This window comes from Lepidochelys kempii, chromosome 3 (assembly GCF_965140285.1).
Source record: "Lepidochelys kempii isolate rLepKem1 chromosome 3, rLepKem1.hap1, whole genome shotgun sequence".
In the NCBI taxonomy this organism is placed as follows: domain Eukaryota; kingdom Metazoa; phylum Chordata; order Testudines; family Cheloniidae; genus Lepidochelys; species Lepidochelys kempii.
This window is the reverse complement of record NC_136382.1, coordinates 24,971,578-24,989,268: the sequence shown is the minus strand read 5'-3', so window position 1 is coordinate 24,989,268 and position 17,691 is coordinate 24,971,578.

Genomic DNA, 17,691 nt, shown 5'->3' with positions numbered 1-17,691 from the left:
CCCCCCCCCCCCCCCCCGGTGGTTTTCAACACCTAGTCTACATCTTGCAAAGAAATACAGGCTACACCACACACTGTACTGCACTTCCAGGATTATTCTAACAAACTTGTTCTTTTCAACCACCCCGATATACCTTAAGGAAAATCGTAAAATAAACCCTCAAAACATAGTAATATGAAATATAGCAAATTTCCTCTGCATGAAATAATTCTTACAAGGGTTACATTTCTTTAGCAGCATGTATAAGTGAATGAGATGAATCGGCCAGATAACCAAAATGAAAAGGCATTCAAATTGATCTACTCATGGTAACTCAAACAGAACATGTCAAGCTGTTGTAGATCACCAGTGTATTAACCATAGTATGTCCAACATGGAGATGGTGCAAGCAAATACATTGTGGCCTTCGTTGTGATGTCTTGCTGCCTCAACTCCAAGCAAACTGCTCCTTCCTGCTACAGAGACCACTGACTGATTAGAGAAGGCAGCAACAAATTAGTTTTGACATAATGACACCCACAATGACCATTTTATATATATATATATATGTGTGTGTCAGTCATTAGAACCTTTATATTGTCCATTCATTTCCCAGCTTGTGTTGTTGGATCTGGATTCATGAACAATATTAAACCTTTTTCCTCACTTTGGATTGTCCCCAAACCCTAGGACTGGGTAGTCTTTGTAGCTAGAACCTAGAATTTCTAAATTTAACCACATTGCATTTAAAATACAAGGGTGTATAAATGGTGCTTTGTCACTCATACATATCCTGACAAATGTATATCTATAAAAACTAAAATTGTTAAAAATGATGTTGCTCAAATAAATTTCTCTCTACTCATTGTGATATAAACCAAAATAGATGACTGACTAAAATCCATGTATCTGATCTAAATTATAGGTAACTATTTTCACTGGGTAAAATTTTCTAAAGGACTCAAATGCCCTTTTCAGATGTAATTTTTGGCATTTAGGAACCTAAGTCTCCCATCCCCAAGTTCTTAAAATCATATTTGAGAAGGGGGCTTCTGCTCCTAAATAATTAAGGCCCTTTTGAAAATTTTACCCACAATCTTCATTTTTAATGGATAAAATTAAAAGGTTAGCTATTGATAAACTGAGTTTCTCATGTGCAGATTATCTGAACCTGGGAGCTGAGTGAACAGTAGTACATGCTGGTTATATCACACATTTTAGCAGTTTTAAGAATGCAAATTAGTTTGTTTCCTGAAGGAGAGAGTGCTAAATCCACCACTGACTTTTACTGTTTTGTCAGTAACACTTAGGCTGCAACAGGCTCCAGTAATATTACTAACAGCAGCTTCCTTTTATCTATTGATGTAATATAGCAGGGTTTAACACCTTCTTCAACATGAAAAGGTCTTATCTTGTCTCAAATAACAGCTCCCATTAATCTTTCTCACCATAGAAAATCTCACATTTCATCCCAACAGCAATAGCCTGAAAACCAGCCTTCACAAATTCTCAGGGCTCAATTCAACCCTCCCCTTCTGAGATTAGGAACCTTTTACTGATCATTCTCTTAAAGTTGCATTTGTCATGAGTTCATCTTTTCTGTTCAAAGTAAATGCAATGAAGATGAATGTCAGTCACTCAAGATGCAAAAAGGAAAGGAGTACTTGTGGCATCTTAGAGACTAACAAATTTATTTGTGCATAAGCTTTCGTGAGCTACAGCTCACTTCAACGGATGCATGTAGTGGAAAATACAGTGGGGAGATTTTATATACACAGAGAACATAAAACAGTGGGTGTTACCATACAGACTGTAACGAGTGATCAGGTAAGGTGAGCTATTACCAGCAAGAGAGCGGGGCTGTGGGGGGGGGGGTCTTTTGTAGTGATCATCAAGGTGGGCCATTTCCAGCAGTTGACGAGAACATGTGAGGAACTTTTCCACTACATGCATCCGATGAAGTGAGCTGTAGCTCATGAAAGCTTATGCTCAAATAAATTTGTTAGTCTCTAAGATGCCACAAGTACTCCTTTTCTTTTTGTGGATACAGACTAACGTGGCTGCTACTCTGAAACCTGTCACTCAGGATGTGCACACCATTGCTAGGATCAGAATATGAATATAAATATATATATTTAACATTTTTCTTTTATATAAAACGAAGAAAATCTGTCAATAGCTAAATTCTGGTAAAGCATTTGAGAGTTGTTTGTTTTTGAGGTGGGGGAGGGACATTTTGCATAGTTGATGGTCCATTCCATATGCATATAGCCCCACATTTGCATTATTCAGATGAGTTTCTGAAAGGCTCCCATGGATTTGAAGCTTAAAAGGAGCAAGAGTTGAGTTTACAAATGCTTTTACAGTTGCCACATGATGTATGCTATGTGAACTGTTTCCTTTTGTTGATACTGTGCTACATACTTAGCGATAGCTCAGACATTTAAAATTGTCTTGGTTTTTATTGGTGGTAACAGTGATTTTTATATTTACAACTGTAGAACCTAGTTTGGTCAATGACTTTGCAGGAATCCCTGAAGCCAATAAGAGTGCTGATTTTAGTGGAACTAGACGAGGCCTTATGGATGCAACACCAGCTCAGGTTTAAGCTCAAAACTGAAGAAGTGGTGAGTTAGGTCAGGCCTTGGGTGAAAAATCTTCAGGGAAAACACCATTGCTTCCAGAAGATTGAGTAAGTGATCCTTTTTCCTGTGAGTCATTATCGAACAAATGCCCCAGTATGGCATAAGGCAGCACATACATGGAGGTACTGTCTTTCAGATGAGCTGTAGGGTTGAAGGAGTGACAACTTATGGTCATTAAAGACTCCATGGCACTCTTTGGGTGCAGGTGTGCTACCCCCACATCCAGACTATATTTCAGTTTTATTACATTTTGCTTTACTTAAGTTTCTCTTGTAGTTGAGCTGGTGAGAGTACATTCTTTGCTTTCTATCCTAAATTGTCATGTAGTATTTCTCTGTGCTGGATAGCTCTACTTCAGTTGTAGGTGAAGTGGTCTCTCTCATGCAGAGAGATCCAGATACCAGTTTCCTCTAACTATGCCTTTCTGCGTATCATTATATGTACCTTCATATTGCCCACCACTTGAAATCCATACAGAGAGTAGAGAATTTGGCTATACAAGGGGAAATACAGATATTTCCCCATGACCATACTTCAATTTTATCAGTACATGTAGAGCAGATACCATGTCGTCGTGTGTGTGTGTATAGTACTTAGCATAATAGAATCCTTGCCTCATTGGTAGATTGGGTTCTACTATAATATAATTTAATAATCCTAATGTGCACATATCCCAGTATTTATTCCAGATCTTCTGCACAGATATTTGCTTGTAGAGTCAATAGATCTTAATTTTACTATCTTCTATCACTGAAAATATTTGCTTTGACAACAGCTTCTAGGTGAGGTTTTGTGCCCCATGCATTTTACTACTGAGTGTAAGAACAGCCACGGGAAAACACCTGGTATATCATCATCCCATAGATTCATGCACGCAGCTTCCAGTGAAGTCAATGGGAGTTGTACCTGCATCTGCAGGTATGATCAAGACCCCTTTCTTTATATAACTGATGATCTCCTGTAATCTATATGATTTATGCGATGTGTGCTGTTTCCTTTTGCAAACAGTGCTTTCCTTATGCAGAACCCTGAGGATATGGTTTTAAAAACCCTGGTTTTAGATACTGTGCATAAGGAGAGCAGGCTTCACAATTTAATTTGCCAAATTGCAGCTGAACATTTTAGAACTACTTCTGTTGTCCAAAAGCCTGTATCTCTCCGCAGTCTACTTGTACATGCTGGCATTACAGCTCTCACAGGATTCATGCCAGTAGGCAGCCCAGAGTTCCAAACAATAGAAACTCCTGACTGATTTGCATGCAGCAGTTCAGCAGGTCTGCACAGTTGGTGTGACAGAGGGCAACTCATTTCCTGTTCTGTCTAATCACATGCCTAGCCATATATCCAAAACTCTGTGGAGCCCTAGCAGAGGGACACCAGTAGAGTCCTAGGATTGGGAGGGTAGAGGAAGGTTGTAATGTTGAGGCCTACAAATTTACTCTAATTGTGGGCTCAACTAAAAAGTATGTACAAGTTCATAAGATGTCACAGTAACCTATGATAAAATATGATGGGAAAAGATGAGAGACTGAATTAGTCCAAACTAAAAGGCTTACTGATAACTCAAGGACTACTTTAAGATCATTCTTGATAAATAAGAAAAATGTGGAACCAGAAATCAGTGAACCAAAATTGCTGTGTCAGAAACTAGGCCTGGTGAACAAAATAATGAGGGGATGGGCTATTCTGCCCAATGTCCCCTTTGTGGGGCCTTTAAGGAGAAATATTGGCTACTGGAGTGAGCTTCACCATCATGACTGCCGCCCCCACCATCTCCTGGGACCTTCTTCATCCTGATCCTGAGAGATGTCCAGGCCAGAAAGGGACCCAGACAACATTGTCACCTCCACCAGCTCCAGCTAAATCCCAAGTACCACCTGGGATGAAACGGGATTGGATTTTAACAGCAGCAATGACAGGTCCATCCTCTCTCTTTTTTCCCCAAAAGGACAATTATTACTATCCTTGATACCATCTAACAGAGTGTCAAACAAGGGTGTTTCCTTCTAAAAACTCTCTCCAGCTAAGGAAAAAGGGGAACAAGGAAAGTTAAAATGAAAGCCCTATTTAATATTTTACATTTCAAATGCTCTTTTTTCTTTCTTCTCTGTACCTTTTAATAAAAAGCTAAAATGATTTAATGGTGTGTTTGCATAGTACTAAGCAGGCTGTATACCACACCCTGAACCTTGTTTACAACTGTTTAATGTTGGACAGTGACAGGGTTATGTTAACATCTTTAGCCCATATAATTAATCTATGATAATACAACAGGGGCATTCCTCCTTTCCATGTGGACAGGCTGAAGGAGAAATCCATATCAAGTGGACATGCTAGTCTCGTGTTTCTAGTGCTTAGGGCTGATAGCAGAACAAGGAACGTGCACCATCATATAGTTATTTTCCTTTAAAAAAAATCCTTGCACTATTCTGTTTTATATAGAATATTTCTTATTTTTTAAAAAGTCATGAGGTCTGTCACATTAACTGTTATCTGTATACTTTTGTGAATATTGTTTATTTTTCTTCCATTATATACAAAATATATTGCACTGTGGGTGCCTATCCCATGACTTAAAACGCACAATGTGAATAACTGCTACCACCATAAATCTCTACAACACCCACGCTCAAGACCTCAGCCTACCATTTCCTCAAAAACCCAAGTTAAAAATGGGGTTTCAGCCTCCCCAGAGGGTTAACAAATCCAGGTTCCAACAAATGAAGAGTGCTGGGGAATAATTTCCAGTGGTCCCATCCCTCATAAAGAACACCATGCTAGCCAACCCCTCTTTTGATAAATGTTGGGCACAATATATCAGCTTCTTTGCTCTTGCTTTGTAGTGATTCAAATGTTTACACATGCACTTTTAAACTCAGATTAAATTACATACAAATTAATATAACTACCTATAAAAAAGCAAAGAGCGAATACTACTTTTTCATGAATGTAATTAAGTGCTCAGAATGGATTAATAGCCTTAGGCAAAGACATGTACTTAGTTTATATTAGGGCTGTCAAGCGATTACAAAAATTAATTGTGATTAATCATGCAATTAATCGCACTGTTAATAGAATACTATTTATTTAATTTTTTTGATGTTTTCTACATTTTCAAATATATTGATTTCAATTACAACACAGAATACAAAGTGTACAGTGCTCACTTTATATTTATTTTTGATTATGAGTCTTGCACTATAAAGAACAAAAGAAATAGTATTTTTCAAGTCACCTAACACAAATACTGTAGTGCAACCTCTTTATCATGAACGCTGAACTTACAAATGTAGAATTATGTACAAAAATAACTGCATTCAAAAATAAAACAATGTAAAATTTTAGAGCCTGCAAGTCCACTCAGTCTTACTTCTTGTTCAGCCAATCGCTCAAACAAGTTTGTTTACATGTGCAGGAGATAATGCTGCCCACTTCTTGTTTGCACTGTCACCTGAAAGTGACCACAAGCATTCTTAGGGCATTGTTGTAGCCCGCATCAGAAGATATTTACGTGCCAGATGTGCTAAAGATTCATATGTCCCTTCATGCTTTAACCACTATTCCAGGGGACATGTGTCCATGCTGATGATGGGTTCTTCTCAAAGACAATCCAAAGCAGTGTGGGCTAACATATGTTCATTTTCATTATCTGAGTCAGATGCCACCAGGAGAAGGTTGATTTTCTTTTTGGGTGGTTTAGGTTCTGTAGTTTCCACATCGGAGTCTTGCTCTTTAAAGAAATCTGACAGCATGCTCCACACCTTGTTCCTCTCAGATTTTGGAAGGCGCTTCAGATTCTTAAACCTTGGGTCAAGTGCTGTACCTATCTTTAGAAATCTCATATAGATACCTTCTTTTCATTTTGTCAAATCTGCAGTGAAAGTGTTCTTAAAATGAACAACATGTGCTGGGTCATCATTTGAGACTGCTATAACATGAAATATATGGTAGAATGAGGGTAAAACGGAGCAGGGGAGTTCAGTCACAAATTTAATTAACACATTTTTAATGAGTGTCATCAATATGGAAGCATGTCCTCTGGAATGGTGACCGAAGCATGAAGGGACATATGAATCTTTAGTGCATCTGGCACACAAATACCTTTCAATGCTGGCTACAAAAGTGCCATGCAAATGCCTGTTCTCACTTTCTGGTGACATTGTAAATAAGAAGAGGGCAGCAATATCTTCTGTAAATGTAAACAAACTTGTTTGTCTTAGGAATTGGCTGAACAAGAAGTAGGACTGAATGTACTTCTAGGCTCTGAAGTTTTACATTGTTTTGTTTTTGAGTGCAGTTATGTAACATAAAAACTTCTACATTTTTAAGTTGTACTTTCACAACAACGAGATTGCACTACAGTACTTGTATGAGGTGAATTGAAAAATTATTATTTCTTGTTTATCATTTTTACAGTGCAAATATTTGTAATAAAAATAATATACACTTTTATTTCAATTACAACACAATACAATATATCTGAAAATGTAGAAAAACATCCAAAATATTTAATAAATTTCAATAGGTATTCTATTGTTTAACAGTGTGATTAAAACTGCAATTAATTATGATTATTTTTTTTGAGTTAATCACCTGAGTGAATTACAATTAATTGACAGCCCTAGTTTATATGTAAAATGGACAGTACAGGAAGTAGCCATACTACGTTTTCCCACATTCTCCCATAAACGTGCCTCTTCCCCACCCGAAAAAGGCCAGCTCTAAGAGCAGAAGGATGATTCAGTTTCCATCCATGACCATGAATTCTCTGTTAAGCCTACCAGTGGCACCAGTTAGAGTATTGATTTTTGTGACAGGGATCTCTATGCAATAAGAAGTCCATTGAGATCACTTTCAGTCATATCACTGCAAACCTTGGTTGGATTTGAATTGGTAACCCGGAGAGGAAAGGCTCCATAACTCATGCATTGCTGGCACAACAGCTTTTAATTTGCTGGCCTCAGAAAGGAGTGGCATTTTTATTAATGCAAATGACAGTAATGGTTGCTTCCATAAAATTCTGAAATATATGTAGATTTCCTTCTGTTGTAGTAATGTATTTACAGTGTTTCAGCATTTTAAACTTTAAAGTTTAAACCTTTTGAACTGAGTAAGGAATAAAGATACCCATCCTGCGATATGTGCCGCAGAAGCAGGGGTGCTTTGTGTAGCTCATTGCAGAATTGGGGCCTAAAATGTAAGTTGGAAGGACATGGAAGTGACGTAGAGGCTGGGGATGGGGGAGGACGGAATTTTGCAGAAGACCTTTCTTTCTACATGAATATACCCCTAAATACTAAAGAAATGTTATTTGTCACAGACAATATTAGAAGTTTGTAAGACTGACATCTAGAAAAATTCCTAGCCCTTATACTTTGCTCATTATAACTTTTAAAGGATCATTGACATGTACAGTTAATATAAGATGTCTGTATTTTCCAGTGTCATATATTGATTTAGAATGGTAGAGTTATTTTAGCCTACAGTGTAATAATTAAAACGTGTCCTGCTTATAAGGATTCGTTTGGCATTACAAATAAACATTTCTATAGTTATCAACACTTCAGCAACATTGCCATATCTGTCAGTTAACTGTAATGACACCATTATGTGATCACTGCTATTTATTTATAGGTTGCCTGAAGAATTCATTGTGGAATAATTGAGTAATAGAGTATTGTGTAATTAGCCAAATAAATCTAAAAGGTAACAAAACCCACAAGAAGATAAATTTGTTGTCTTTTGCTTGTTCTTTTCAACTAATTCAGGCTAATTTGAACCTTTCACAGAAAGGTGATAATGAAAGATTTGTTCTCAGCAACATTATGGCAGGTGATTTGCATTTTAAAGTTTGACGCATTTATAGACCTTTTGATCTCCCCCCCCCCCCACTACATTGTACCAGGTGGAAAATCTTGAAGTGATAAACTAGTTTCAAAAACATCCTGGAAAACATACATCAGCAAAAGTGAATATTCATATATTTATAGATTTGTAAGGCCAGGAAGCATAGTTAGATCATGTAGTCTGACCTTGTGTATAACACAGGCCAAAAATATTTTGAATATATGATGTTAGATTTTTATCTAGGGAAAAAAATCCTCCTGGAAGGGTTTAAGGGAAATACAGGGCTTGAGTCAATGTACCCTGAAGCAAAATCAGACTCATTTATCTGTAATTTGAATTGTATTGTTTTTATATTTTACAATACAATCCATTTTGGGGAGTAGGTGTCTGTGGTCACTGTTTTAGTATTCTGGGCTGAAAGGCAAAGCTTTAAAGAGAGACAGAAATGAAAACAGGGAGCTTATCTGCCCCAGGACTGTGAACAGGTAAAATGAAGTTGTCATCTAGAGCTTGTAAGTGATTTTTTTAAAATTAAAATTCCTAACAGTTCTTTTGAACTATAAACCCAAAACTTTGACTGGGAACTTGTCTAGATTCCAGCTAATTAGTTGAACCACAAATATTTTCTCTCATTTAATACAACAGAAGATATCCTCACCTTTTTGTCAAAATGGCTGATCAGAGAACTGAGTACTAGGAACTCATCTAATCCTGGGCTTGACATTGATTCCCTTTGTAACCTTGGTTAAGTCACTCAGTGTCGCAGACTCCATTTCACTATCTGTACAAAGGGGGTAATTAATACTTTCTTTATGGTGCTTTTCATTTCAAAGGAAGGTAGGCATCATTCTACGGATAGGGCAAAATACTTCACCTCTCTGTATCTCACTAACTGGCCAGTGCCAGAGCTAGGAACAGACCACAGGTCTCCTGACTTCCAGTGACTTGCCCTATCAGTAGGCCCACGCTGCCTTCCATAATATTTAGGAACTTTAAAGGGGGGTTAAGATTATTAGTTATTGTTTGACAAGTTGTATAAACCCTTTCTATCTTAAAATAAGTGCTAAATTACTTTTTGATACTATATTTACATTTTAACATATATTTAATATGCATTGTATAGGCCCCTCTTCTGTTTTCTCCATTAAATGGTCCTGGCAGCTTTTAGGATAATTAAGTTCTAGAAGCACTTCCTAGAAAATTCAGTTACTGGTACATTTTGATCTCCAAAAGGCAGATATCTATCTGTGTTATTTCAATTTCGGCTTGTCAGTGAGCATCAGATCTCAGACAAGAGTCTTAGATTGATGGATGTGTATCAGAGCCTGACAGAGCAGGTCAATGTTAAGGAAATTAAATATTCCCTTTGGTTCTGTTTGTTTCTGTCCCACTTGCCAATATGTACTTTTGTAAATTGTTTCTGTACGGGGCTTGGGTAGTGTTAAAAGAATGTTGTCATAGCATCCTAGAGGACAATACAGGTTAAATTTAACTCCTTGCTGTTGGTGTCTACAGTCTATCAAATTATTATTTGTATTACAGTAGCACCTAGAGGCCCCAAATGTGATCAAGGACCCATTGTGCTGAGCTCCACAGAAATATCTAGTAAGAGATGGTCCCTGCCCTGAAGAGGTTACAATACAAATATACAATACAGATACAAGGGAGGGAGGAGAAATGGAAGCACAAAGAAGAAAAGTGACTTGCCCACCAGCCTGCAGCAGGTCAGTGGCAGAGGTAGGAATAGAGCCCAGGTTTCCTTGTAGGGGTGTGTGCCCATTACTGAGGGTGAAATTAGTGGCCCATACTATGCTGGGCTCACAGAAGAGAAGGGAATGAATGAATTTGATTACAGGCCTTTCTTCATTGCAGGTCTCCATTTTATTGTCACTTCCTTTGAGGCGACAGATTGATGTGCTTCACTCACTGTTCTGTTCAGCATTTTTTCTGGTAGGTTGTCCTTTCTATTCTCTCAGTTGTTTTAAAAATGGAAGTGAAAAGAGTTTAACATATTAAAGCAGAGTCTTCTCTAAGCAACAGTAGCTTATGCAGGGTCAATAACGGAGTGGAGAACCTCAGCTGAACCCCAACCCTAAATCTATGGACAGACTAATTCTCCAACCTATGCTTTGGGGATTTCCCATGTGTTGCAGCCAAGGGGAAAAAAACAAAACAAATCCTGTCCCAGGTGGTGATCAAATGCTTCCTCTCCACAGTAAGTGACTCTATTTTTCTGTGGCTGTAGCAAAGAGCTATTCAGTCAGTGGTGCAGGTGAACTGGCATGTGTTATGTATGTGTGATTTGTGAGCATGTTCTACTTGGAAAATCCAGAAGGATGAAGAAAAGAGAAGATGAATTTAATGGGGAAACCTACAGGAGATGAGATGATGCGAAGGGGAGATGAGATAATGAGTATAAGAGAAGAGGGATAATCAGGGAAAGAGGAAGATAATAATAGGGGTAGGAGCCAGAGGAGACAAGATGAAGGTAGGAATAAGATAGTAAAGAGGGAGTTTTCTCATTGTCTTGAATGGGACCAGGATTTCAGCCAGTGAAAATCCAGTCCCCCAGGAACTGTGCCTCCTATGTCACTCAGCCACGGGGAGTTCTGACTTAGCAAGAACCAATTCAGGCATTAGGAGATTGCAGGAAAAATACTGGAGTCCTGAATCACCAGAGCTCTGGTGGGAAATCTGAAAAAAATATTGCAATTGTATAACAACTTATGGGTATGAGACCCAAAGAAGGTTAAAAGCTTAGAAGAATAAAAAATTGGCGAGCATGTGATTATTAGAAAGTCGATGCACATCTTTGCTAGGTTGTAGAAAAAAATGACAAATTTTGCCACGCTGAACTTAACCTTCAAAAATACAAATTGTCAGGGTGAAAAACATGATAAGTGACAACCCTAGGAGCAAGATGCTGAAAACAATTTGAGCACAAGTACCCAACTTGTATTGTGGCCTCATTAGGCAACACATTCCTTCCTGGTGATTACCTGGCACTATTCTTCACAACATAACATTTCCTAGACTTTGTATTGATTTTAACATGAAAGAAAAATGGAAGAGTCTAATGATACCATGTGAAAAGGCAGCATTCTCCAGTTAGAACTTAGGACCAGAAATCAGGAGATGTGGGCTTTAGTTCCAGATCTGCTATCGACTTACTGTGTAGCCTTGAATAAGTTACTTGACTTTGTCTCAGTTCACCTACGTGTAAGAGGGGGATAATACTTTCATACCTGTCTATTTCACAATGGTGTGCCATGTTTAATTTGTTAGGCCTCACTTCAGCAAGGCACTTAAGGATGTATGCTTCACTTTAGGCATATGCTTAATTTCCATAGCAGATAAAAAGAGCTAAGAAATGTGAAACGGTTGCAGTTGAAGTCAATATGACTTTAGCATGTGCTTAAGTGCTTTGCTTAAAAAATTGGATTTTAGTCTTTGTTTAGGTATTACATTGAATTTGGGCCCTGATATTTGCAAAGTTCTTTGAACATGCAAACTATATTAAGGCTAATTATTGTTAGTGTTTATGATCTCAGATGTATACGTTGCCCTTTTTCATAGGATATCAATAGTTTTATAACTATTAAATTGATATGCCAGCTATGTCCCCGGTGATCATTTCATCCAGCACTAAAATGGAGCCACCTCTGGGATGAAATAGGGCAACTATCTAGCAGCACACACCAATGCTACACAACAGTTTTAGGACAGGAAGTAAAGATGATCTTTTCCAGTTGAAACTGAAGAGGGAATTTAGGCAGGCAAAATAGAACAGCATGTGCTGAAATTTGGCCTGAATAACTGGTTAGCACCCCCTGTTCATACCCACTCAAATTACTACTAAGTAGCATTTAAAGAATATACAAATTGACTTGAAATAAAGATAGATCTTTGTTTTTAATTTGATTTTTCTTCAGCTGCTGGAGCTGGTTGTGAGCCCTGCAAAGAGGTTCTGAACATCCTGATGACAATTGTCGCTCTGGAAAACTGTCCATTCAGAATGCAAGGCAGTGTGTGCTGTTTTAATGGAAGAAAAACATGTTTTACTTGTTAGTACAATGCCTTATCCCAACTGGGCCATGGTCCCTGTAGGCATCTGTAGACTCTACCACAATTTAAATAAGTAATAAGTAGGGCTATGATTTTGTCACAGAGGTCATGGAAATCATGAATTTGAATAAAGTCCACAAAATCTTGGAAGTGGTTGTAAAAACACATTTGATTAGGCCCCCAAACTGAATGGTGTTGCAAGATGGTACACAATGTTGCAGTGCCACTCAGGTTTGGCATGTCTGCCCCCTGTCTCCATCTATGGGGGTTGGAGGAGAAGGGAGGGGGGCAGACAAGCCAAACCTGAGGTTACCTGAGGGATGCTGTGATCTCATGAACCAGGTCACAATGCCTGGAGTGAGGAGCTGGGTCTAGCCCTGCAGGACAGGAGCCGTTTGCTGAAGTGTAAGCTCACTCTCCAACCCCAACGCCCAGACCTCACCTTTCAGCACCCCCCACTATACTCCTGTATATATTAATGTAGAGAAAACTACAATATTTTGTGACCTTCAAGTGGCTTATTGTTCTTTTTCCTGTACCTCTGCCATGAAATATACTAAAACTTTCCATGACAAAATCATAGCTGTAGTAATAGGTACTATCTGAACCCAATAAAAAATGTTAACCAAAAAAAAATTAAGCTTTTCATGGAAAATATATGAGAATCCCTTGGAAATAACTTGGCTAGGCTTTTAATGGAATATGGGTACTGTTGTTGGTCTTCAAATGTTCTTTAAATATCAAAATTAACTTTGAAATATGCCAGATTGAATTAAGGAGGTGAAATATCACTGCAGGTGTCTGAAAAACAGCTGAAATAATGGAGCCGTAGAACTGGACGCTGAAATTCTCCTGATTGAATAGGTCTCTATTATTTTGATCACATCTGTCGTCTTCCATTTTCTGAGCCAAATAAGCCAGTTTAGGCTATTTTTTCCCCTTTGCCCTTTCCCTCTGATTGGAATGGCCAGCAGACATTAAAGACCAACCACATAGACTATTCTCCTTTCAACTTCTGTTAACAGGGGTATTAAAAAGACATTCCCAAATATCAGTTGAAAAACACTAAGTAATAAAATCCGTACTTAAAAGGTGGGTAGGTGTAAATTCCACACGTAAGTCTTTTCATCTAGGAAGCCAGTTGCTTAGAGATCAGTTGTTTTAATGAATTGGGGAGCTGCTGTCACTTTTCAGTCAGTTGGGATTGCCACTTTTTGGAGGATCAAATACTCACATCTGAGGTTTTAAAGTCAAGCTATAGGCCCTGATCCTGCAAAGAGAACTGTGTGGGTGACTCTTGTGACCATACGGAGTCCAACAGAAGTCAATGGTATCTGTCTGCATGATTCTCTTGTAGGATTGGGGACCTTGTTAGGGTTTTTTTAAAATGTGTCTTAAGAACATTGAAAGAAGAAAAGGAGTACTTGTGGCACCTTAGAGACTAACCAATTTATTTGAGCATGAGCTTTCGTGAGCTACAAGTTTAAGGATCACATTTTCAAAAGTGCTTAGAATAGTAAAACTCCAGTTGACTTTAATTAAAGCAGAGTTAGACCAGCGCTTAGAGTGTTTTTGAAAATCCCATCCCCAACTGTTCATAAATGTTCTGCTAATGTTGAAAGTAACAGTTATTATCCCAGTTCTAACCTCACATGTGCACACACAACTCTCATTGACTTCAGTAGGAGCTGAGGACTCTTGGCATTTCACAGAGTTAGGTCCACTGTTAGGTCCACCCATCTTTTTGTCTTCTTGTCTTAAAGACTTTTAGTTTTCTTTCTGAGTGAATTGTAATTTGCTATTCATCAAAGTTATTTAAAATATTGTCCTCTTAAGAAAATTCTTATTTATCTGAAATGAGATCATGGCCTACATCATGAGCAAGAATACTGAAAAAGTCCTTGTGTTTGAAAAACCCAGTATCCAAATTACTGACAAGCATGGGAGGAAGCATAGTCTATTGGTTAAAGTGCAACTGAAAATTGGGAATCTGGGGTACTTTGAGTGTGACCTAGGGCAAGAACCCTATGGGCTAATTTTTGGAAGTGCTGAACTACTGAGGTCAATGGGGACTGTGAATGCTCACTCAGCATTTTTGAAATTCATGTAATTAACTGGTATGTGCCTATGTTTAACCTCTGTAAAACAGGAAATAAAAGTCTCACAATTGCTGGATAAGAGGTATTAATTAGTTAACCTTTGTAAAGTGTCTGGGGAATTGTTATGTGAAAAGCAAAACAAAGTATGGTAAGCAGCGTGCGGCAGGGACTGTTTCTTTGTTATATATTTATATAGTTCTCAGCTCCTGGAGGCCAAGGTCCCATTGCAATTGATGATAACGTATCCTCCATCTTTTTGAAATAAACAAAGGCGTTCTCACTGGAATTTTGTCCTGCTTGTAAATAAAATTAGATTAAAATGTTGCTTTCTCTTTTTGCTACTGAAACATGTTTGCCACGTTCATTCATTTAAAATCTGATGCTCCTGTATTTTTCCCGAATTTCAACACTTTTTCTCTCTTTTTGTACTCCTCCTTACTATTATATGTTTGTTCTGCCTACACATTCCCCAAGCTTGCCAAAAACACACTACTGGATATATTTATTTCTCATAGTAAATTTTCCCAAAGGATAAATTTGCATTAATAAAAATTTTCCATATTCATGGGTGAGAGGGCTTCTTTACACAATTTGGATGGATATTATAAGATAAATCTTATATTCTATTCTACTGCCTTTTCTGGTTATTTAAGAAAATGACTTTTGTCTGCAATAATTCACACAGAAACAAGCTTAATAATAATTTCCTACTTTTCTTCCTCCCCCGCCCTTCTCTTATAGGTCAGAAATTTGACCAAAAAATCTCTTATTTTAAAGGAGATGAAGATTGAAACGTTAGCCTTTATACTGCTGAATAAATTACTGAAACAAAAAACAAAACTATCAGGCAAGCAGAAAATGCCTTATCATTTAAGTGTCAGTGAGTATTACTATGATATTAGACTCGTAACTCAATGACCTTCAATATTATTACATTGTGGAAAGATTTAAAAAAGGGACATTCTGAGATTTGTGTGAGATGGAGGGAAATTAAGATTCCCAATGTATGAATTTTGCATAACTTAAAGGAAAGCTGTCGGGATGTATTGCCCATAATAACTGAATTTCTCTGTTTTCTGATTTTCTACTGAGACTTGCAGGGGAAAGAGTATCAAATATTTTATATTGTACAAAAAAATAAATCTGGTACCTAGTTGGAGAATGAAGGCTATCTGTAAAATCTTTCCACCCTGTAGCACATTTTAAATAATTTCATTTTTACTAGTGTCAAAACAACATGATGAAGTGTTCAGCAAGTATCAAGAAATTATTCCTGTTATGATTGTAATACAAATTAGTTTGATAGAGACCATCTATTTGTGATTCCAGTGCTTGCACACTGAGGCTTAGGGCCTAACCTAAAATCCACTGTAGACCATGTAAATCTTTCCATTTACTTCAAGTTGCTTTGGATCAGGTCCTTGGGGCTCATCTTGACCTCCTATTTTGGGCCACAAAATTGTGAGCACAGTGAGAGGGCACATCTCAGAATCTGACCCATTGCCTTCTTTCCCCCATTTTGTAGATTTGTATGAACATAGGAGTCACCATAATGGATTAGACCAGTGATCCACGTAGTCCAGTATCCTGTCTGACCCTGGCCGGCACCAGATGCTACAGAGGAATGTATAAGAAACCCCATAGCAAGCAGATATGGGATAATCTGCATTTTCCTATCATCCCCCATAAATATCTTGTCCAAATCCCTTCCAATTTTATGTACATAGTATACTAGACAAGCTGTTCATATGCAACCAAAATTTATAGCTATGGAACCTTCCTGTGTTTGTGTCTGTTGTTTTTACATGATATTGCTTAGTAAAAATGAACTGTGAACATACATACATACTTGCGCACGCTGCTGATGCATTTGTTGTTGATGGTTTCAACTACTTTAAAATAAGGAAACTGTAAGGATGGGCGAAATCATTGAGTCTAACTTTGATTTCACCTTCAGGATTCAAAAATTTGACCCCAAATCAAATATTAGTGGTAAGAGCAATTTAATTTTTTGGAAACTTCCTTGACCCAGCACTCCCCACTCCCAATTTTTCCCCCTCAAAAACATTCCTCTGTTTTTGACCCACTTCAGTTCTTGTGTTAAGAGACACTATGGAAAAAGTATTTTGATAGAAAAATGATAAATAAAATGGAAGAAGGTAAAATTTGAAAGAGACGGTCACCAGGGAATATAAGGAGAGAGAAACTGAGGCAGAAGGAGTGGGGGAAGAGGTGGGGGAGAGGTTTTGATGAGGACAAAAATAGCTACCATACATAGGTGCCCTAGAACTTTCTTTCTTGGTTTTTTTCATGTTATCAGTTGCACGCATGTCCCTCAGTTTGTATCATTTGGTTTTTAATGTCCACAGGCAGGGGCATGATCTGTTTCTCATGGTTAAGTCAACTGACTTTCCTAAATGAGGAAATAAACCAGCATACAGCATGGCAATAGGCTCACTCAGCGTAAAATCTGGAACAAATCCTGCTTGGGGCAATAGTGGAATTCCTAACACGTTACATACTCTGTTGCTCAATATTGTTAAACAAGCCTCCACTCCAAGTGCCAGAACTGTTCACCTTTGCTTTGTGGTTCTCACTTATTTACCTCATGCACAAGAACACTCTAATATCATACCATGCCTCCCATGAACTGATTGCATAAAGGCCTGTACACAACTTATTGATCCAAAGTCCATTGCTGTTAATGGGAGTCTGTTGATTTCGGTGAACATTGGCTCGAGATGCTAACTGAACACAAATAAGTTTCCTTAATGAACCCAGTGCAAGTGCCATAACCACAGAGAAATGGAATGTTCCCATCAATTTTTGATATTCACTGGCTGCATAACATTCTTGGGCATCTCCCCTCCACCCTTTTCAGAATGGATGTTGTCCCCCACCTGAATCCTGTAAATGAATCCTCATTTACAGGATTCAGAAAAAAATTGCAGAATTTCATGGAATTTAGTATCATTTTCCAGATTACAATTAAGGATGAAGTTTTGCCTTCATATATAGATTTAGGATTTCCTCTGATTTCAAGAAGAGTTGCATTT